The sequence below is a fragment of the Strix aluco genome, chromosome 3 (assembly GCF_031877795.1).
Source record: "Strix aluco isolate bStrAlu1 chromosome 3, bStrAlu1.hap1, whole genome shotgun sequence".
NCBI lineage: Eukaryota > Metazoa > Chordata > Aves > Strigiformes > Strigidae > Strix > Strix aluco.
The window spans coordinates 120,252,719-120,274,674 of NC_133933.1; the positions used below are offsets into that span (position 1 = coordinate 120,252,719).

The following is a 21,956-nucleotide window of genomic DNA, read 5'->3' on the forward strand; positions in this document are numbered from 1 at the left end:
GGCAAGGCAAGGCAAGGCAAGGCAAGGCAAGGCAAGGCAAGGCAAGGCAAGGCAAGGCAAGGCAAGGCAAGGCAAGGCAAGGCAAGGCAAGGCAAGGCAAGGCAAGGCAAGGCAAGGCAAGGCAAGGCAAGGCAAGGCAAGGCAAGGCAAGGCAAGGCAAGGCAAGGCAAGGCAAGGCAAGGCAAGGCAAGGCAAGGCAAAAGGCAAGGCAAGGCAAAAGGCAAGGCAAGGCAAGGCAAGGCAAAGGCAAAGGCAAGGCAAAGGCAAGGCAAAGGCAAAGGCAAGGCAAAGGCAAGGCAAAGGCAAGGCAAGGCAAGGCAAAGCAAGGCAAGGCGTCAAAGAAATCCAGATCACCACCCCTCGGTCCAGCATTGTCTCAGGTCCAGTAATCTTGGGTGGTGAGTGCAGACACAGCAAAGTTTCTGTTGTCTTTTAAATTCATTTTATCAGCTGATTAGCATACTAGATGAGGAGGGGCACATATTCCACAAACTTATTTCCATGAGAGATGAGGAAAAAGGTGGAGCATGAGTTTTGCACATGCATTGAGGGGGAAATGGGGTGCACCACCCCTTGTCCAATTGAGTCGGTGGTCGTACCCACCCTGCTCACCTTTGTTTTTTTCTCAATCCCCAGAATTTTGCTGACTTCATGCTTCTTGAGCAGTCATCCCGCTCTTGGGCAGAAATGATCACTTTTTATCAGTTCTTGTCACTTCTTCAATGGCAAAGGCAGGGAAGTTATTAGGAAGGCAAGCATGGTGTCTGATTTACACAATAGAGCCACAAAGTATCGGGTTTTCACAAGAGAGCCAGTGATTAGCCGTACTTGTGCTTGATGGCAAACATTTGGTTTCACTCAGTCCAGTTTCTCCCTTTAAGGCTTATCTAAGGAGTTTGTCAATGCAACTGTAAGGGAGAGGGGGATGCATCCTTCGATACACTCCTTCCTTGGGTGACATTCCTTAGACTAATCACAAAGGCCACAGCTTGTCCTTGAGGTTTTCTGTGTTGATGAATGTTTGAGACATTACTTCCTTCAGTTCCTTACACCAGTCCCCTGGGGAGCCTGTTCTGGTGACTGACCACCCTCCCAGTGAAGAACGTTTTCCTAATGTCTAGTCTGAACTTTTCCTGGCACATCTTCATTCCATTTCCTTGTGCCCCATCATTGGTTACCAGAGAGAGGAGATCAGCATTTCCCACTCCACTACCCCCCTTGAGGAAGCTGTAGACTGTGATGAGGTCAGCTCTCAGCTTTCTCTTCTCCAGGATGAACAAGTCAAGTGACCTTGTAAGTCTTGCCCTCGAGGCCTTTCACCATCTCAGTTGCACTCCTCAGGGCACACTCTAATAGTTTGATGTCCCTCTCATGCTGATGCACACAAATCTGCACACAGTACTTGAGGTGGGACCGCACCAGCAGTGTAGAGTGGGACAATCACCTCCTTCGACCAGCTAGCTATGCTGTGCTTGATGCATTCCAGGACACGACTGGTCCTTTTGGCTGCCAAAGCACGCTGTTGACTCATATTCAAGTTGCTATCAACCCAAACCCCCTGATCTCTTTCTGTGGGGCTAGTGTCCAACCACTCATTCCCCAATTTGTATGTATAACCAGGATAACCACCTCAGGTGGAGAATTTGGCACTTGCTGTTGTTAAATTTCGTACAGTTGGTGACTGATCAGCTCTCTAGTCTATCCACATGGAGGCTCTCTACACTTGAGGGAGTCCACAGCTCCTCCTAGTTTAGTATCATTGACTAATTTACTTAATCTACATTCAATTCCTATTTCTTTTAAATTACTCAATAGCAAGATTAGAAGTTTCTCTAGCTATTTTTTCATGTCCATATATGTCATAGAATGGTTTGGGTTGGAAGCGACCTTGAAGATCATCTAGTTCCAACCCCCCTGCCATGGGCAGGGACACTTTCCACTAGACCAGGTTGCTCAAAGCCCCATCCAACCTAGCCTTGAACACTGCCAGGGAGAGGACATCAACAACCTCTCTGGACAGCTTGTTCCAGTGCCTCGTCACCCTCACAGTGAAGAATTTCTTCCTTATATCTAATCTAAGTCTACCCTCTTTCAGTTTAAAAATGTTACCCCTCATCCTATCCCTACACTCCCTGATAAAGGGTCCCTCCCCATCTTTCCTGTAGGTCCCCTTTAAGTACTAGAAGGCTGCTATAAGGTCTCCCCAGAGCCTTCTCTTCTTCAGGCTGAACAACCCCAACTCTCTCAGCCTGTCCTCATAAGGGCAGTGCTCCATGATCATCTTTGAGCTTGAGCGGGTCTATGTCCTTCTTATGTTGGAGGCCCCAGAGCTGGACACAGTACTCCAGGTGGGGTCTCATAAGAGCAGAATAGATGGGGAGAATCCCCTCCCTTGACCTGCTGGCCACACTTCTCTTGATGCAGCCCAGGATACGGTTGGATTTTTGGGCTGTGTGTGTACATTGCTAGGTCATATTCAGTTTTCCATCCACCAATAGCCCAAAGTCCTTCTCTTTAAGGCTGCTCTCAATCCACTCTTCACTGAGCCTGTATTTGTGCTTGGGATTGCCTCGACCCGTGTGCAGCACCTTGTCTTGTTGAGTTTCTTGAGGTTTGCACAGGCCCACCTCTCAAGTCTGTCAAGGTCCCTCTGAATGGCATCCTTTCCCTCCACCGATGTTTATCGAGGTTTTTTTATCTGAAATTACATATATAATTAAAAATACTACTGTTTAATAGCAGTAAGTCTGCAGAGTGAAATAGTTGCAAGGACTCAGCATCCACAGTACATGTGTTTTGGGGGTTTTATATCAGACTACGGTTACGCCTGGAGTGCCTTTCCTAGTTTAATTTCACCTGAAAGAAATCCTGTTCCTGTCCTCTGAGACCACTCTACGATTCCAGCCTTTGCATGATAATCAATACATTCACTTTAGAATCACATTCCTGACCCAAATGACAATGTTAATGTAGATGCACCCTGGATCTGCTTACAGACTTATTTACATTGATTAAGGGCAACTATCATAATTCCTATGCTGATTGTCTCAATTATCTTCATTTACACACTGAACTATGTCAAGACAGATTCATTCTCCTGCATCTAGCGATGATTCACTGAGGAAGAGGAAAACCTCCTTCTTGCTGTGGTGATAATTTGCATTATTTCTATAACTAAGAGCCATGACTGCATAGCAGGCCTGCATTCTGATAGAAACTCTGCAAACCCAGAACAAAAATCTGTCTTCTTCCCCAACAGCAATTGAGAGCAGATGAAAACAAGCAGTTGAGACAGAACAAGGAGACAATATTGACCAGCAGGACAGACCTTAGTCTCAGCACAATGGCAGGTTAACCATTGTCATGCGCTTTTGTATAATTTTCAAGAACAATGGAAAGGAGAAAAATGAAATCATATTGTGCATTCTTATCAGAAGCTCATGTTAGTAATGAAGGGAGCCACTGCAGATTCTCATTTAAATAGTCAATAAATTAGTAAATCAAGCCATGTTTCATGTCATTTCTGCCGTTAGATGCCACCTTTTGCAGACTCTAACCACCACTTGATTTTATTCACCTTTCATTAGGTCTCATACGAACTATGGTTAATAAGCTTGTGGGGGGGGAGGTTGTGCAATAAATTAAGATGATGAGGCAAGTCAGAGAAGCTCTATAAATCTATTTTCTATCATTTGAAATGCTTCCAGTTCTTTTCAGAGCAAAAGAGACAAGTAGATGCAGATTTAGATCATCTGAGCCAGTCAATGCACTATAAACAATTCTGGTTAATTTAAACTACTTAAAGTTAAATTAAATGGATTATTCAGTATAGTCATGCTCTAAAACACATCATTGTATCAGGCTTTTATGCAAGTGCAGCAGAAGTTTTTTATTCTTAAGGGTTTACAGTCTTGTTAGCAGTGAGAAGGAAGAAGGAGGCAACGGGCTTCACAAGCTCTTACCACAGACAATAATGATGAGTATCTGTGATATTTGCTAATAAAGCTAAGTTTTGATGAATTAAAATTATTAAGAACTGAAGTCACAGAAAATACACACAAAATGTGGATCTATGATGATCTACCTCATTTGTGAAAAGCTCTCTAGTCAACTTACTTCACAAATTACAACACACAACTGAGTCTACAGTTTCAATTTCATACCCAGAACTTATTTCTATCCACTTCTCTGAGGGTGAAAATTCATACCTTCATTAAATATAAGAACTATATTTCTTTGTTTGAACACAAGAAATTTGGAAGAGGCCTAATTCTTGGAGTCTGGAGTAAGGCCCTAGAGGAAGTATCAGTATGAAAGCTTTCTGCCAATCATCCTATGCCCTTTCTGTAGTGCCTTGTCTTCCTCTCAATAACAAACAAAACAAAACAAAACAAAACAAAACAAAACAAAACACCAAACCAAACAAAACGGCAATGCTTTCCTGAGGTGGGAGAGGGAAAGAAATGGTGTAATTTAATAGTAATTTCCACTTTCCACCTATGTTGTCTAAAATTACAGTGAGATATTTAAAACAAGGAAAAGTTGCACAGCATCCTTATGTGACTCCCAAATGTGTTGCTTTGAAAGCATGGTATGTACCCCAGAAAGGTAGTGTCTGCCTAGCTTTGCCTAGTTTGCACTGACAGAACACACCAGTCTGCATTTTCTGGCAAACAGTTTTAGGAGCATTTCGTATTTTTCACATATTTAAGTAAAACTTCGGAGATTAACTTCATCATCTGAAGTAGGTAACTGTTGTAAAACTTCAAGTTCTCTTTTTTAAATTGTATTTCAGAAAACAAACTACATCACTTAAATACTAATAGTTTACAATTAACTGCTCAAAACAGTAACCCTTATTTCTCCATTACAGTGTCATAGTATTCATGCAACAAAGATTTTGATCAGCAGTACTTTTGCTGCAGATTGATTCTATGCTTAGGTACAAATATGTTTGGATGTGCATATAAGTACATAGTATAATTATAGACTCACAGTGTGATTTCTGGAGATTATCAGTAGTCCCAAATATTTATGTCATCATTAGTCATTCCCATAACTACTTGTTTGCAGGGGTGGTGTTTGCTCTGGGCTGACTAATGTGTTTGTGTTCTCAGAATCCCTTGTCACTTAAATGCCCTCATCTGCACGAGTGGCAGCATTTTATGAATTCCCCAAGAAACGCTCCTGCACCCATGTGTCATTTAGATTCAGAGAACCCTTTGGGGAAGGACATCTGGGTTTTTTCCTGGGGACTTGCTTTGTTCATGACACTGCCAGACACCATGACATTTTTGCATAGTCAGACTGTTTACACTGAACAGTGTGTTTAAGAAACCAATCAATGTGCTTTTTCCAACTTATATAGATATTTGACATTGTTTATTTACCAGATATTTATTATATCTACTTTGACAGCATTTTCCTCCCACTTCCTTTTTCCAGGCTGAAGACAATAAACTTCTCATAACAATTCTTTATCATTCTTCAAAGCATTGGAAGACTAACCACAAGGGGAGTAGGTGTTTTTGAATTGTCTATCATTTACATTGACTTTTTTTAGGGTTTTGTTGGTTGGTTGGTTGGTTTTGCTTTACTTAATATTTTTTCTCTCTTCTAAATAAAATATTATTCTGAAGTCTCTGCTTATTTTTTTACACTGTACATTTCCTGATAAACTCTTTGCTTTCTCAGAAGACTATGAAATTTCTACACTGTAGATTGAACCTCAGATTGGAATATTGTAAAAAAATTTGAAACTCAATAGCCTAAAAATGCTGATTTTCCACATGTGCTGACAAATGCTGCCTATTTGCATATGTTCAGAGCCTTATGCCTGCATTTTAAGATTACTTTGCAAAAGGACTTTTTTGTAAAGGGGAATCAATCTTCCATTTTAGGGCCAGCTGGAATGAAGATGATCATTTAACATGACTAGAAAAAATCGTAGACTTCAGTTAAGCAATCTCTGAATTGGACCTGCTGATTCTAATTAAACTAGATCATTTTTTTCATAGACAGGTATTGAATCATAATGATTTCAAATGAAGTTTACATCCTTTGGGGAGATGTACAAATGTTTATTTATTCTCATTGTAAAATTACTGTCATTGTTAAAATGCATATCATAATTTTAGTTTAAACTTTACTGACTTCATATTAATTCCTCTCAAGAGAGCAATCTTAGCCAAGTGAGAAGGAAACTGGAACAGTCAGAGAATGAGAACAATTGCTCACTGATACATTTTCCAATGAAGGCATTCAATGGCAGGTTCAGACCACTAAATTTAGGTGTCTTAGGCTAACTAGATTCAATGGATGTTGTTTCACCTGCCACTACCAAGAAGTAAGGACCCTTCAAGTAGCTGTTGGCTGCTACTAGATCTTTCCTTACCCTCATCTTCACTTGACTAGACATGGGCAGCTCTCCCAGCCTTGTAGGTCACATTCCAGTAGACTGCATCTCCCAGATCAACCTCACTTTCCTGGACTCTTCCCTTTTTCTCCAAGTCACTCCTGAACTGGGGTGACCAGAAAATGGACATAGATTTTCAGGTGTGACTTCACCAACACTTTGTGGCATAAAATAACTTCTGCCTTACCTGCCATGATCTTCCTAATAAATCCCATTATGTAGTTTGACTTGTTTTTGGTGAAAGCACGCTGCTGGCTCATGCTGAGCTTCATTATAAGCTCCAGGTGCTTTTCAGCAGGGTGCCACCCATCCAGTCAGTTCCTAATGTATACAACTATTCCTCCACAGGAATACATCTCCCTGTTGAACTTTATAGCTCACTCCTCAAGCTTCTCAATGAACTTCTGAACTGAAGATCTACTCTCTGGTGTGCCAGCCACCATCTGTAACCTGCTGAGGGATATTCTGTCTCATCATCCAAGCCATTTATGAAGCTATTGAACAACATGAGCCCCAGTACAGACCATTGGGATGCTCCTCTTGTTAGCAACTTCCAAAGAGATGTCATGTGATGGATTAATATCCTTTGGGTACAGCTGTTCAGACAGTTTTAAACCTATTTATCTATCAATCCAGCCACTTCCTGGATATTCCTTCCCAATACCGTGGTGGGAGGGGTGTGTCAAAAGGAGCACTACTACAGTCTAATCTTTCCTTGACTATTTCACAGTCCTCAAGGGACTTCCCTCAGTCTCAGTGATTTTGCTTAGATTATAGTTAGAGGCTGCACAATCATGTCAGCCAGTGCTTTCAGAACCCTTGGGGAATCCCCTACAGCCCCATGGATTACAATACAAACAGCTTCTCTAGGTGGTCCCTAAACTGCTGTTCCTCAGTTGTTGACTCTGTCCCACTTTTCCACCTTCTCCTGGTATGTATAGGGATCCAGGAAAACTGAATTTGTCTCCCTGAAATACATTTGATTGGAAAAGTTGTGATCAACACTAGAAAGCACTGTCATTTTTTTCTCCTGATAAAAGCATTTTTCTATTGTCAACCTAAAAGTATATCAAACAACAATGATTGCACTTGCAGCTTAATAGTTTTGTAAACAATATAACTCAAGTAGATTATCCAAGTTGCCATCACTTGGTAGACTCAAATCAAACAAATTATACAATTTATTCTTTGCAGAATGATCTTACTGGTTGATATACTGTGTTAGGCACTACAGTGTACTATCTTTAAGGACTACAAGTTTCCTTTCTTTTTTCCCCAGGATGTTAGTGAATACAGATGATACCTCTTGGTCTACAGATATGACAGATGAGGTATTCACAGAGCTTCAATAGGTGAAGAGTTTTCTAGAAGGGTTTAGGAGACAATTTTTTTATATATATAATCTTTGTTTCCTGTCAATACTTCTGCATTTAAAAACAACAACAACAAATTTTGAAATGTTTGAATATTGCTTACCTAGCTTCATGAGATTAAGAAAATCTGCCCCATTCCTAAATAGAAAAATGGATATTTAATATATGTTTGCATGACAACAGTGTGTAAGGGAACCAGTGAACTACTCAATACCTGGGTACCATTGTGTTAAACACGAAGAACACAGAAAATCAGAGATTGTCTTTGAGATGAAGACTCTGCAGTCTGCAGGAAAAATTCAGATTCCTCTCTAATGCCATCCCCCATACCTGTCACCTTCTGCTCCAGAAGAGCACAGCTCTCCCACAGTTTCTCTCTTAGCCAGATGCACGCCCTAGTGTATCCTTGATGGTACTAACACCTGCATTTACACTCCTGTCTCCTACACTACATACAGCACATGACATAAGACACACAGCAGAATTCAGCTCAAATGTAAAACATCTAAATTTATGTTATATGCCAGGGCAGTAGCAATCCCAGCTCCCATTACATTCTGCAGAGATCTAGACAGTACATTTAACAAAAGTAGGCAGACGTTCATCTCAGCCTATTAGATAAAACGGCCTCACTCCAGTTGTCCACAGGTAAGATCCTGCTGACTTTTGAGACACCCTCGGGATAGCCGCCACAGGGCTTGCAGAGAGGACACAGCCTGTAGTAGCTCTGTGCTTCCCTAGAGAGACAGATGGAGGCCATGTCAAAGCACCCACAGCACCTGAAAAAACACTGAATAACTGTGTCCCTTCCATAATAAGTAAAGCTTGTGAAATACTTCCTTGGGTCAATTTTTTCTGAATAGGTAGGGATATTTTTAATATTTCTCTTTTATTATCGTCATTGTCATTCATTTGATTGGTGCATTAGGATTCCATTATATGATTTTATTCTATATTGTACTTTAGCTCTCCATCAACTTGGTTATTCATAAACTCCTACACACAGAATGAACTAATATTAGTAAATCATTCAGAAGTAATAATGGAAGTTGTCAGATTTTGCTAAGCTATTCATGCCACCACAAAAAGATGAACATTTGTTACTTTTGTAACAGAGGCATTATGTTAAGTATTGATTAAAAAATAAGTGTTGAATTTTTTTTTAAAGTAAGAAGTCTTAAAACTAGTCTAGTTCAAATAATTACTGTATAGGAGAAATCCAACTTAGGTAGAATATGCTTTCTAGTTTTTTAAATTACTATTTCTTTAGTTACATATTTAATTGAAACTAAAATATAATTCTTATTTCTGGAGCTGAAATTTGCTATTTCATCTAAAATCAGTGAACATAAATCTTACATTGCTGTCTAACTGATCTGATCTCTTGTGAGCAGTTGATAGACTCCTTGCCAAAGCCATACAGAAAGTCTGTTGTGCAAGGCAGCTTTCTTCTTTTGACCTTTATACACCTCTATATGACAATTTCAGCTTTGCCTTTAACTAATATACTGCACAGTATAATAAAAATAATCAGTTCAAGACACAAGATGACTGCAGGCCATTCCACAAAGTTTTGATGACATTATTTTTCAGGTTGGCTGAGATAATGATCACAATAAAAATTCACCATTTTTATTGGAAAAGCCAAGATATAGTTATAACAGCATTTATTACAGGTCTTTTATACTGCTTTTCATTTACAGATTTGTGATTTATTAGTTGCAGTACATTAGTTCTTTGTATATCTACAAAGATGTGGCTTGAGCCCCAGATTTTATTAGCAATTAAACTGGTTTTCATGTTAGATATGAAGTCTGTAAAATTTACTCAAGTGAAAATTTTCCTCATCAACTTTGTTTAGAATAAAAGCCTTCTAATCAGTAATATTATTTACATTTTTCAAAATATAAATTTCAAGACAAAATCATATTAGGACTTAAACTACACTTTGCTTTGATAGCGGTGTTTCCTTGCTTTTCCCAAAAAGTACCGATAAGGGGTGATTTTAAACAATGTTGTGTAAATACTTTTTAGTATGCTTACAGCTTTTAATTCATTTACAAAACAGCTCTTAAACTTTCAACATGACACATGAAAACATAAACTACTTGGCTTGTGTACTTCCTATCTAATTTCCTAAAATTGCTGTTTTAATTTGTGCTCCCACAATAAGATTTCCCACTGAAGTGTTGAGCTCTATCTATATGTAAATTGAATAATCTTTCAAACAGGGAAAAGGAAGCACTATTAAACATGAAAGTTCATTTCTGTAAGAAATTAAGCACTATGACTTTCTACAATAATAAATTATGAACATAGAATTCCATTAAGAAAGAACATGATGCTGTATAACTGTTTGTCAGCAGTAAATAGGTTGTCTTATATTTAATGGAGTCATAAACATGGGAAAAACTCATCTTTGTTATCTTCTTTGGTTTTTTACAGAAAATACTATGTAAAAAAAACCATACTTATTTTAATTCTCCCAATTTAATTTCTTGTATCAATAACTATTTCAAGTTATTGCATACAATTTGAAATAGTAGATGGCTAATGTCAATGGCTGTTAAGAAGCACCCTCACTGAATCAAATATACCTATTATGTATAAATACTGTTTATTTCTCTAGCAAAAATGTCCTAACAATACTCAGAAAAAAAACCTCCATGGTGTAGATACATTGTATCACAGAAACTCAAAATTATATAAGGTATAACTAGAAGGAAACACACATTTATGGTTTAATATTGCAGTAATATTAAGCTTTCCAATAATACAAGTTTTCTGAAAAGATATGGTCATAACTTGTCTTTCCGGTGCCTGATCATGCAAAAAATTGGTATGCAGGTTCTTCTCTGTGAAATAATCTAATTTTGGATATAGATTTGCTATTATTTCCCCTATGTCAAAGAATATAGATGTTTAAAGAAAAATATGACAGGCAACGTCATGAGACCATATGGTCTGCACGAACTATGAAAGTCAAATTGAGATTTGTTCCAGTAATTTAGGCTAAAAACAAGCTATGTACTAAGATTTCCAGCTATTTTCAAAATTTTACCAGATTTCAGTGAATGGAATAATTTTGTGAATAGAGTGATCAATCTGATTACACTATGAAAATATGTGTAGGTCTGCAGGGAATGATATACTGTACCCTAATATATGTTGGGGCAAATTTTTTTCTCAGTTCTGGAGTCAATGAAGCTTTATCAGACTTTCTCTAGCATACTTCATGTGAGCTTCAATGAGGTTCAGATTTTTTGAACAGAAGTAAAATTGTATATTCTTTATAGCCTGAGACATCTTCTAGGGTTGAATTGGGTGGGATTCACTGGATCTTATGTCTCTAATTTAAACCTCTATGTCTGAGCTGCATAGGAAGAAAATGGGCTTCTAGTCAATGGCTTACTTCATGCTAAAATAGATATTTAAATAGATCAGATGAACTGCAGGAAGGCTTAGGTGTGCAGAGAAGTGCTTTCCTCTCTTGGTTAATTATAAAGGCAACCTAGTTGATGGCTCATCTTTAAACATTGTACATATTATACATGACAGATGAGATTAATTGCATCCATAGCACCTGGCACCTTAGTATAATTATGAGTGGAGTTTTGAAATGTTTACTGTGTATTTGCCCTATATGTATATATAAATGTTGTTTTGCATACAAAACTTGACTCCATTTTAAGGCCAGACAGTAATATCTCTCTTCTGTCCTGTAAGACCTCTTTATCCTATGGACTGCTCCTTTGCAGTCAGTCTTCTGTATTACATGTATTCCTGGAGTTTCTGCACATTTACATCAGATGTATACCGACAGTCAGCTAAGTTCTCCCTCTGCGGATCTTGAGGCACTGTCAAATACAACTATTTGTCTCAGTTAACTATGCAAGGAATTAGGTACTTACCTTTGGCAAACCAACTCATTAGGAGTGGGACCTCCATCATGGTCTGTGCAGAAATAAATACACCAGTAAATGATACATATCATCTGTTCTTGCTGTCTGAGTCAGGATGAGACAGATTGTTCTACAATACTACCTGTTTCTCTCCATTGCCAATAAAGGACTACAGAATGACTAGGCCAGGTTAAAAAATCTGCATTTTAAACATCTAGAATTGAGTGGGATAAATCCAAGAATACTAAAATTTGGTAAAATTCTTAAATTAGGCAAATTACATACCAGCCTTAATATGCAATTGAGCACCTGAAAATTGCTGGAGTATGAAAGTGTAACTAAAATGTAAGCCTCTTTGTAGGCATGGTATCATAGGTGCATGTCCAGCTATCACAACCTCTTTCTCCAAGTGAGATATTATCAACTTTTTTCCTTGCAAAAAACAAGAATTAAAGTTTGCCCATTACTCTCCATAAGAAAACACTGTGTGTGGAAATAATGAATTGTGCATTATGCTCCAGAGAACAGACATATTTAAATATATATATCAGACATATCTAAATATATAAATAAATATTTAATTTTAAATAGATAAATATATAATTTAAATATTTAAATATATGTTTAAATAATAGGTTCATTGTGGATCATTTGAAATAATACCAATATTAAATAGCACTATGAATTCTTCATATGAAACAGACAGTGCAGTTTCAGGTTTTGCTCTTATCAAAACTAAGGTGCGTCCTTGATATGACTTCATTGGCTTCATTCATTCACTTTGGTGCAATGGCTACTATACAACTGATAGACTTCACACAAGCCACTAACTGATGGTAAATGGATCAAATATGTTGCTCAATTTGCTAGATGGAGGACAATTAAAACACAAGTACATATACATTTACATGTATACACAAATTAATGGCACCATTTTAATAAGTGCACGACAAATTAATAGATACACTGTAAAATATCAGAAAATTCAACATGTTGTTAAGAGTACATCTGTAAGATCTGGGAGGAGATTGCTAGTGGAGTTCACTAAAATGGTCTTGGGACATATGTTGCAAGTGAGATCACTTACAGTGATACAAACACTAACTCTAATTCTTTGGTTTATTTGCTCTGGCTCAAATAGAGGGACAGTGCTAGCAAAAATTGTAATTACACAGATTTGTGAGGAATTGTCAAAAGATAAAAGAATCAAAATATCTGAGAATTAGGTAGCAGCAAAGAGAAAAAGCAGTTAAAAGAGATATGGCATACAAAATTAATCAATTTACCTGCAAATTAGTTGAGAGTGCAATTGATCTCACCAAATATAGACATCTGCAGTGTAGTATCTATATCAGACCTCAACTACTAAGCTCCCTTAGAGAGCTGGAGAAGCAGAGAGAAATAAGCATTTCTGGAGGAAATCTGTCTTTTCTTAAAGTAGACATCTACAATAGGTCAAAGGAATCATTCCCTGAAAGGGTGATTAGCCCAGATACAGGCATCTAAATTGTTGATATCTAATGTTAAACAAGATGAATTGAATCTTTCAGTGTTTCTTTAAACCTTACTTAAGATCAAAAGGTTGGGTAAAGAATAATATCTTCATTCTAACTGCTAGGCATCTTTTATTTTATGACCTATTCCCTTGGGTCCTGGTCTGCTTTATCTGGCAGTGAAGAGAATATTTGAACTTATGAACCTGCATTTTTTTGGAGAAGGGGTCATTTTGGAGGGTTGTTTGGGTTTGGGGTTTTGTTTTGTTTGGATTTGCGGGGATTGAAAGGGGTTTTGCTTTTCGTAGAAGGTTTTAAAAAAATAAGTTTCATAATGTGGAACTATCAGTGTCACAATTAATCTGGAGTGAACAGATGGGCATTCAAATTCACATAACGGATGTTATGTGGATCAGTGCTCATATAATTAGTTGTGTATCAGTGACAGGACATTAGGTCACTGTGTAATTTTTCTCTATGCCAGATGATTCGCCTGCATTCAGAATGAGCATCAATCAAAAAAACACACGTCATATTCTGTTAAAAGGTATAGATAGAATCCAAAAATCATTAGCTAATCTTTGAATTGCAGCAATAATACCACTTTTTTGGTCTCAAACTGTAGTAGCAAAGAAATGAGATGTTAGCTCTGCAGGGTTTTGGATGCTGATATATGTCTGGGACAGAAGACTCCCTTTATCAGAGACACCAGAGATGTCTTCACAAACACTAATTATAGGAGCTGTGCTCTTCTCACCTCAGATGTCTGTCATCATCTTTTCTCACATATGCGACAACTGTAAGAAACAAATCACAGAGAGTGGTGGTTTCCCCTAGTATCAAACATGGAGCTGTATCAGAATAAAGGAAAAAGGACAGTTATGAACTTTTCTTCTTTCTTTTTGCAAGGTTCTTCTCGAGTCACTTTTCATTCTGATAAAAAAAAAATAATCAGCAGATATATTTCCCACAACCTTTTCTGGTGTCCCTTTCTTTCTTTATTAAAAAAGCTTCAGTTCGAGTTAATATCAATAGTGAAATTGTTGGGCAAATTCTTGCTTAGAGAAAGGACATTACGTTCCCTTATCTCAGTCTGGCAATAGTCCTTGGGAATGTCAGAATCCGGGTCAGTAATGTACAGAGGAGCCCACAAGCATTAGCAACATTTTCTAAATAGAGGTGTCCCAGGTGTCCAGCCTTACCACAGAAGACAGGAAGTCAGAAAGGAGGCGGACAGAGGAATGACATGAGCTTTAAGCAAGGGAAGGTGACCTGGTGCAGGTCCTGAAAAGCAGAAGTTCTATCCTGGGGACTGGCAAGTACTCTGCTCTTCCATTACAGCAGCAAGAAACGATTGTACTGTTGTGGAAACCCAGCAGGTGAGCATGTATCCAAACTCCAGTGTTCATCCAAATACTTTTCTTCCCCTGACCATTCTTCTTTGCTGCATCAGTGGATAAATCCCCACCTTACACCTTCACCTAGACTGGGCTAACTGTTGCCTGAAAGTTGGATTTTGCCCAGATAAATTTTATGAATGGTCAAATTACACAATGGGCACTGATTTTCAGTAAGCTTAGAGTTTCTCCTAACTATGGCTACCAAACCACTTACCTAGCCAGGAGAGTCAGGATTCAACCCCTTGAAACATAGTTTTAGTGTAGGTATGTGCAAATATGACATTATCACTGCAGTTTCAATATTGAGGAATCAACAAGCCAAATATCTTCACAAAAGTAAAGTACAAATTCTAGAAAACAGAGCCTTCACTCTTCTTGGAGATTCTTTGGAACTTTGTCTCAATATATAAATGTCTACACTGCATGTTTTCTGTCACTGTGCAGACTGGACCTGTCTCATGCTGTCCTTTTCTTCCATCGGCTACGTTTCTTCCAAGGACTCTCAGAGTTTGCAGCATCATATTTAAAGGTGAATGATTTCTTAGCAAACCTTCATCTGTTTGCAGCCCTGGGCTTTCATAGTCTCTTTACCTGTCTTGCAGGTCTGAAAGCTCAGAGTAGCATCTAGACTGTAATGTTAGTACCCAGAAGTAGCTCAAATAACATGCAGCTATTTCAGATACTTCGACTGAAAACACTGTTACAAGGTGATCTTTATATAAAATACTCCTCTTCATACTTATTAGAAGTAATATACTGTGTCAATACAGGGTCCTTTACAAAACCCACACATACTCTCACATTATGCATGGTCATAACAGCATGCCTGTTCTTATAGAACTCCTTGAGAGATGAAATCCTCATTTTTGTTTTGATGCTTTTCTGCCACCAAGCTGCATAGTCTCTATCTTATTGATGATAAAATTAAATAAAATAAAATAGAACATTGTTTGACTTTTGTTGCTTTGTGTTAAGCTTCTAGTGGTCCCAAATTTGATGAGGTGTTGTATCGACTCCCTATGGGGTTATCCAGTCACTGTGGGGATCCAGTGACTGCTGGGTTACCAGGCCACATGTCTAATGAAGGATTAAATTTTGGTATTGTTTTCATATCTTATTGACTTTGGTTTGAAATTAGTCAACATTTTTAAATGGTACATGGAAACACTAAAGAGTCATGGAAAGTTCAAATTCTTCTCAAACTGAAACCCAGGACTTAAGGACAAAATTGTTCCCTCCATCTAATAAAGCTGCTCACTTTCACTTCCAAACCAGCCTTGCCCCTGTGGGACCCAAGTTCCATATCTACAGAAACAGACATTTCTTTACAAACACTGAGTGGGAATCTCTGCAGCAGTCACTGGTCTAAACGTCCAAAAATTTAATGCAGATAATGTCTACTGAATTCAGTGGGAAGTCAATGTTTTAAATACTTACAATATCTGGCCTTCTTTCTCTTTATCCTCACTATCCAAGATTTCAATTGCATACCTGTAAAAACTTGCGAATCCACAGATCAGATTAGGAAACAAGAGCTCTGAAAGAATAACACCTTCTTACACTTTGATCTTTAAATTTATTCTTTTTCACAAGCCTGGACCTAATAACTGTGTCTTCTGACCAAGTGACAAATTAACACACTGCAAATAAAGTGTACAGGCTAAGCTGGGAATGAATAACAGCTTACTGAGCATGACAGCCAACAAATCTGAAGAAGCAGAGGTCTTAACACAACAGATAACTTCCCTGCTATCACATTCTGAATATGATTTCTCTTTCAAATCAAGAAGTAAAGCTTAAGCAGAGGTAGGTGGAGATGGAAAGGATAGAGCTGAGAAATGAAAGAATATCAAGTATGTACCAAGACCTCCTTTTTTTTCTAGCAAAATGAAAATGGAAAGACAAGAATATTTTTTAGTATTTTTCTTTATTCCAAGGCATGTAACTTCCATCTGAAAGTAAGCCTGTTTTTCTGAGATTCGGAGAGGAAAAAATAAGCTAAAATATTTTGTGGACTTTGGATCAGATGTTTGGCTGCTTTTCACTACTGAGAAAGCCTTAGCTTGTCAGAATGAGATCTCCTGATCCCTGTGAGGTCTGCTGCTCTGCCCACATGGGGAAGCAAGCATGCTGCTTACACATTCAAATGTGTTACCTGGATCTTTGTTCTGATTCCTGTTGCAGCTTGCCAGGAACAGATCCCTAAAGCAGAAAGTAAGGATAGGCTGGACAAGTGCAATTTAGTAAATGTTTGATGGGAATTGCTGTTTAACAATTTTTCTGCTATTGCAAATATAACATCACCCCTTGAAAGCAGGGAGGAACTCACAGAAAAATACTGTTACATATAATGTCACATATTGTCTGAGTTATGCTTCCCAGGAGTATTCTTGAGCATGTGCGATTTATGCTCATGGCTATATTTAAAGTGTTCAGCAGAGCTACCTGCAGTGCAAAGCTTTCCTTATTCACTTGCCAGCTTATGCAGCTCTGTAAGTAATAACGCCATGGTCCCTAAGGACATCGAGACTCTCTAATCTGTTACTTTTCAGGAGCTCCACCTCAGACAGGGATCTAAAGAATAACATAAACAGCTATCTGGAGAAGGAAATTGATGACAGTTTAAGAACTGCTATGGGCTAAGAGGAAAGCTACTGGCCTTTTCAGACATCTAGTCTGCATGTCTTACATTGGTCAAGACGCTTTTGCTCTTTCATCAAATTTTGTGTGTCTTTCCATGTAATATTTGTGGATACCTTCCACGCCTAGCAGAATGAGGCTGAATTGTTCCACATTACCCGCAGGAGCACTGGGGAAACTGCAAGCTAGGCAGAAAAAGGGAACCATACTGTGAAGGCAATTTGCTTCAAAGTTTGTTTATTTGTGAATTTTCATCCATGAGTGAAGCAGGATAGAACTATTTACTCCCATTCCCTAGGAGACTACTCAATGTAAAGTGATAAAATAAAAACCCTGGCGGGTGTAAGACCATCATCTGTAAACAGATATTTTCTGGGTTCACCCTCTGCCTTTCATGAAGTATTACTGCTCATCAGTTCACTCCATGCCCTGCCATCCAAGTGGCTGTTCCCCTGTCATCTCCTGACACAACTGCTCATACTACTGCTGTCTAATGGAGTGCTGGCAGGATGATGCCAAGAGCTTTATGTTTCTAGCCCAGTTCTTGCTCACAGACTACATCTACTAGAAGATTTGAAATGGCGACAATCAGTCAAAGGGGAAGAGAATAAAGGAAGCAGAAGTCTCTGATGCCCTTGAGCTTGTCTGATCACAAAAAACATGTCCCATGACATTGTACAGATAAATTAATCTTTAACTAAGAAAAGCTGACAATTCATTTAACTTTGTTTTCTTCTGCAGATTGGTTATTACTGGTTTTCTGGTTCAGCTACATGGCAAAAATAATTGGAAAAGTTGGCATGTGCTTTCCAGTGTGACTCCTGAGACTTTTCCTGGTGGGACTTAAACCACCTCTCAAAATAACTGTGATTTATGATTGTGATTGTGCTGGTGACCACTGGATACCTGTGCAAATGGGTTCCTGGAGAGAGATCAAGACCACACACACGCAGCTGTGTGTACCACACACGTTACCTGCCCCAAAGCTTTCCTTAGGCTGTGTCACACCTGCACAAGCTCCATCATCGCTCAGGCGAAATGCTGCTAACTTGCAATACCATGCAATGCTAAGATTATCAGAATATTATTTTAAAAAAACATGTTTCCAGTGGACCCCAACACTCAAACTTTCCCAAGTTGATAGTTTTCTTAGATTTTGAAGAACACATGAACAAAACCATGATTTTTTTTCGATATCACACTCTCACAGTTTGCTCAGACACTTCATGATCATTCATTCTGTACTTTTGTCACTGTATTTGTTGTGCTAAAATGATGTTTTCAGAGATTAATATTAACCAAAACACATATGTTAAGTGTGTATTTTCAACACAGTGGCTAACAATGCATGCAAAAAGGTCACGATACTAGATGACTCCAGTAATAAAGGTGTGTAACGTGGTTTGTTGACAGGTGACATTTCAGCAACCTTTCTTGCACTGGCATATTGTTACATGCCCTGTGCCATAACGGTCTCTGTGCTACAATTCATCATTCAAACAGGTCAATGTAGCTCCTGACATTTGGAGCTACTTTCCTTTATCTCACAGGTTCATTGATTTGTTAGCTCTCTTCTAACCTCAAAAAACCATTTTCATTCTTCTCTACATCTTAATTTCTATCCCTTAAATTGTGTTCCTACTTTGATATTTTAATTCCATAGTATGCTAAGTAATACTTTTTACATAAAAGGCAATAAAAGCAAGAATAAATAAATGTTCTGTTGTATTGATTCTATTTTTAATTTTTCATTAGACCATCAGTTTTGTTTTGCTGATGGACACCAATGTTATTATGTTATTTTGTTTACAACCTGCACCAGCTAATGTATATTGTTTTAAAAATACTAAAAGTAGAAAATTAGTCTTCACCTGGTTCATATTATCAGGTAATCAGCATAAAGTCAACACCTTGGTGAAGGCAGGATGAGCTAGAGATAGTCAGGTCAAACTGTGTAGATAATGCTCCCAGACAACAAAGATTTTTTAGGAAAAAGAAGTAGTCTGTGAAAGATCAGGCTATGAGATGGAGTTCTTGGGTTAACTTGTATTATCCTTACTTACATAATTCACACAGATGTTGAATCACAGGTAACCTGTTATTATGCACCTAAAAATATAGCAATTTATTAAATCTGGTTACTCAGAAGGCACTGCAAAGATAGCACTGGAAATAATTAAGGTCTGATACCATGAGAGTTTAAGCAGAGACTGCTGAAAATTTTCCATTAAATTACTGGTCTTTTCCAACCAACCTTTTCAAGAAAAGAAAAAAAATAATTAAAAATGAAAAATGAAATGAAAATTGAATGAGGTTAACTCTCAAGTTGTTATGGTAACTCTGTGAAGTTTAGCTCAGGCACATTCCTTTCACACACCCTGGCTAGGTCACCACATGCACTTTCTGCACACCACCAGGGATGGTCAGGGCACAAATTAGTGCACCTTGAAATAACTCCTGAAGAGGTCAACAATGACAGCTACAACCTCTCTGAAACATCACAGCCACATTTCAGAAAGTAAATATTTAAACTTTGAGAACAGTAAAAGGAGATCCGCTTCCCCTCAAGCCTTAGTGGGAAACTGAGGCAAAGGGAAAAACATGAAGCATTTTCTTAAACTGCTTTTACACAGATTGTCCTCAGCTTTCCCTAAAGATGGCACAACTTCACTATTCAGCTCTCCTCGAACTAAGTTCCCCAAATACTGGTAGATACTAGGTATTCAGTACTGTGATGACTTCTAGCCTCTGCACATAGAGCTGTGCATCAGTCTGGGCATCATCTAGGCACATGGAGCGAAAACTACAACAAGTTATGATTGTTTACTACCTGGCATTTTTTCTATGCACTTAACCACATATTCAAATGCATGCTGCCCACCATATTCAGAGATTTTATAGCATACAGTAAGACACTCAGTTTCAGGTGAACTCATCTTCACACTCAAACTATAACCTCTAACAGGAACTTGTCCTGTGAATGATAATAGTATGTAGAGTTAAATTTCAAATGGTTTCCAATCTTTTCCAACAAAGCCAGAAAATTTTTTATCTTTAGATTCAGTAACAATGGAAGAACTACATCTTGCAAGTGCACTTTGCAATTTGATGTGCATGAGAAGAGAATGAAAATTAACAGGCCATAACATAGTGCTTATTCCAAAGAACCTGCCAAATAAATAATCCTCCATTCTTTTAATAGTAACCTGCTTAAAAATTGCCCCAATATAAAGCACCAATCAGTGAGCTAGCACTGATTGAAGCTGCTAGAATAAAGAAGCCTGCCAAAGAACAAACATGTCGATGAGACAAGTGCCTTCTTCCAGTCCTGGCCTCAGAAAGGGAGCAGCGAGCCTCATGTACCCACCTCCTTGGTACAGCCACAATTAGCAGACCAAAGACAGCACATGAACAAATCAATCAAAGCTGCATTAGATTTCTTCCTTGTTGTAATAAATAAAGTTGTTGTCACTCTTCTAGAAAATGAAGTAAATACAACCGTTTTACAGAATGAGTTGAGTGAGGTAGTAAGGCCTCTCAAGAATTGGATAGAAAGTGCTCAATTAAATTATATGTTTGTTCACAGTTTAATCCCAAAGTTTCTTCTGCACAGTCTTGGCCATTTCTGGTGTATCTGTCTTGATGCTGCCTCAACTCCTGCTTCTTTTTAGAAATATTATATTATCAGTGATGCTGCTCTGTCACTGTTGTTGTCTCCCACTTTCTCCTTCCATGTATTTTCCTATTCTACAATAAGCTGTGGCAGGAGGGATTAAGAAGGCAAATCTTAGCCATCTGAGGTAATAATAGCTAATTACACTATAACGCTATTTTATTACTTGCCATTTGTATAGCAGCCATCATCTCCAAGAGCATTTTACAAACCAACCACAGCAGGAATAACCTTTTCAGTGCTGAGAGTCATACACAGGCTTTGGGCTGCAGCCAGCTCCCAGCTCCCACAAGTTGCTCTCAAGGTTCCCCAGGCCATTCTCCTTCACAGGCAGGATAGCACCTTGCTGGAGCTGAACTTCCCAGTGAAAACCAGCATTTTAAGAAACCCCAAGTCACTATGGGGCCCATGGCCACTACTCAATGCTCTCCTTTCCCTCCTGTTCCAATGCAAAAAGAACCAAGGGGACAGCATGGGCCAGACAGAAGACTCCCCTGAAACAGAGCTGGCAGAGAGGCCACCAGCGGGAGCACAATGAACCAGAGTAAAAGAGATGGGTTGTCAGAAACTGAGAAGTTGTGTAATCTTCACAGCTATGGCAGTCAGCTCTTCAAAGAAGGATGCTGCTATTGACTCTTGCAGACAACACTGAGCACCCCATGTCGGGTTTCATAGGTAGCTATGGGAGTAATGACTGACAGATGTATGATGCACAAGGGCAGTCCATAACAGCTACCAAAATACAGCTGTCCTCTCCCAGTGCTGGGGACATCTGCATCTCAGACACAAAAGGCAAGATTTCAGTTCAAGTTTGGAGCTGAATGTAAATATCTGTGGACATACTGGTGCTTAAACTGCCATTGCAGTCAGCAGAGATCTAGTCAAGATTAAATTCACCTACTACTGCAGGTGAATGAGCATCTTAGATGTGAACCCCTACATGTTGACCCCTGTATTTAGCTGTCTGAATCAGGAACTGAATCTCACCCAAACTGTTCTGCAAGCACATGACAGAAAGACTGTGATGCACCTGTATATCCCCTTATAGATTACTGCTCAC

The 21,956-nt window shown here is 38.6% G+C and overlaps 1 long non-coding RNA gene across 1 annotated transcript; it reads right to left on the reverse strand.

The window, feature by feature from the left end:
• Window positions 1-235: 235 nt before the first annotated feature.
• LOC141921878 (uncharacterized) lies at window positions 236-14,028 on the reverse strand. Its single transcript, XR_012622811.1, has 3 exons — window positions 13,941-14,028; window positions 11,700-11,742; window positions 236-2,698 (listed from the first exon to the last, which is right to left on the reverse strand). It is a non-coding gene; the product is annotated as an uncharacterized LOC141921878 (long non-coding RNA).
• Window positions 14,029-21,956: the final 7,928 nt, after the last annotated feature.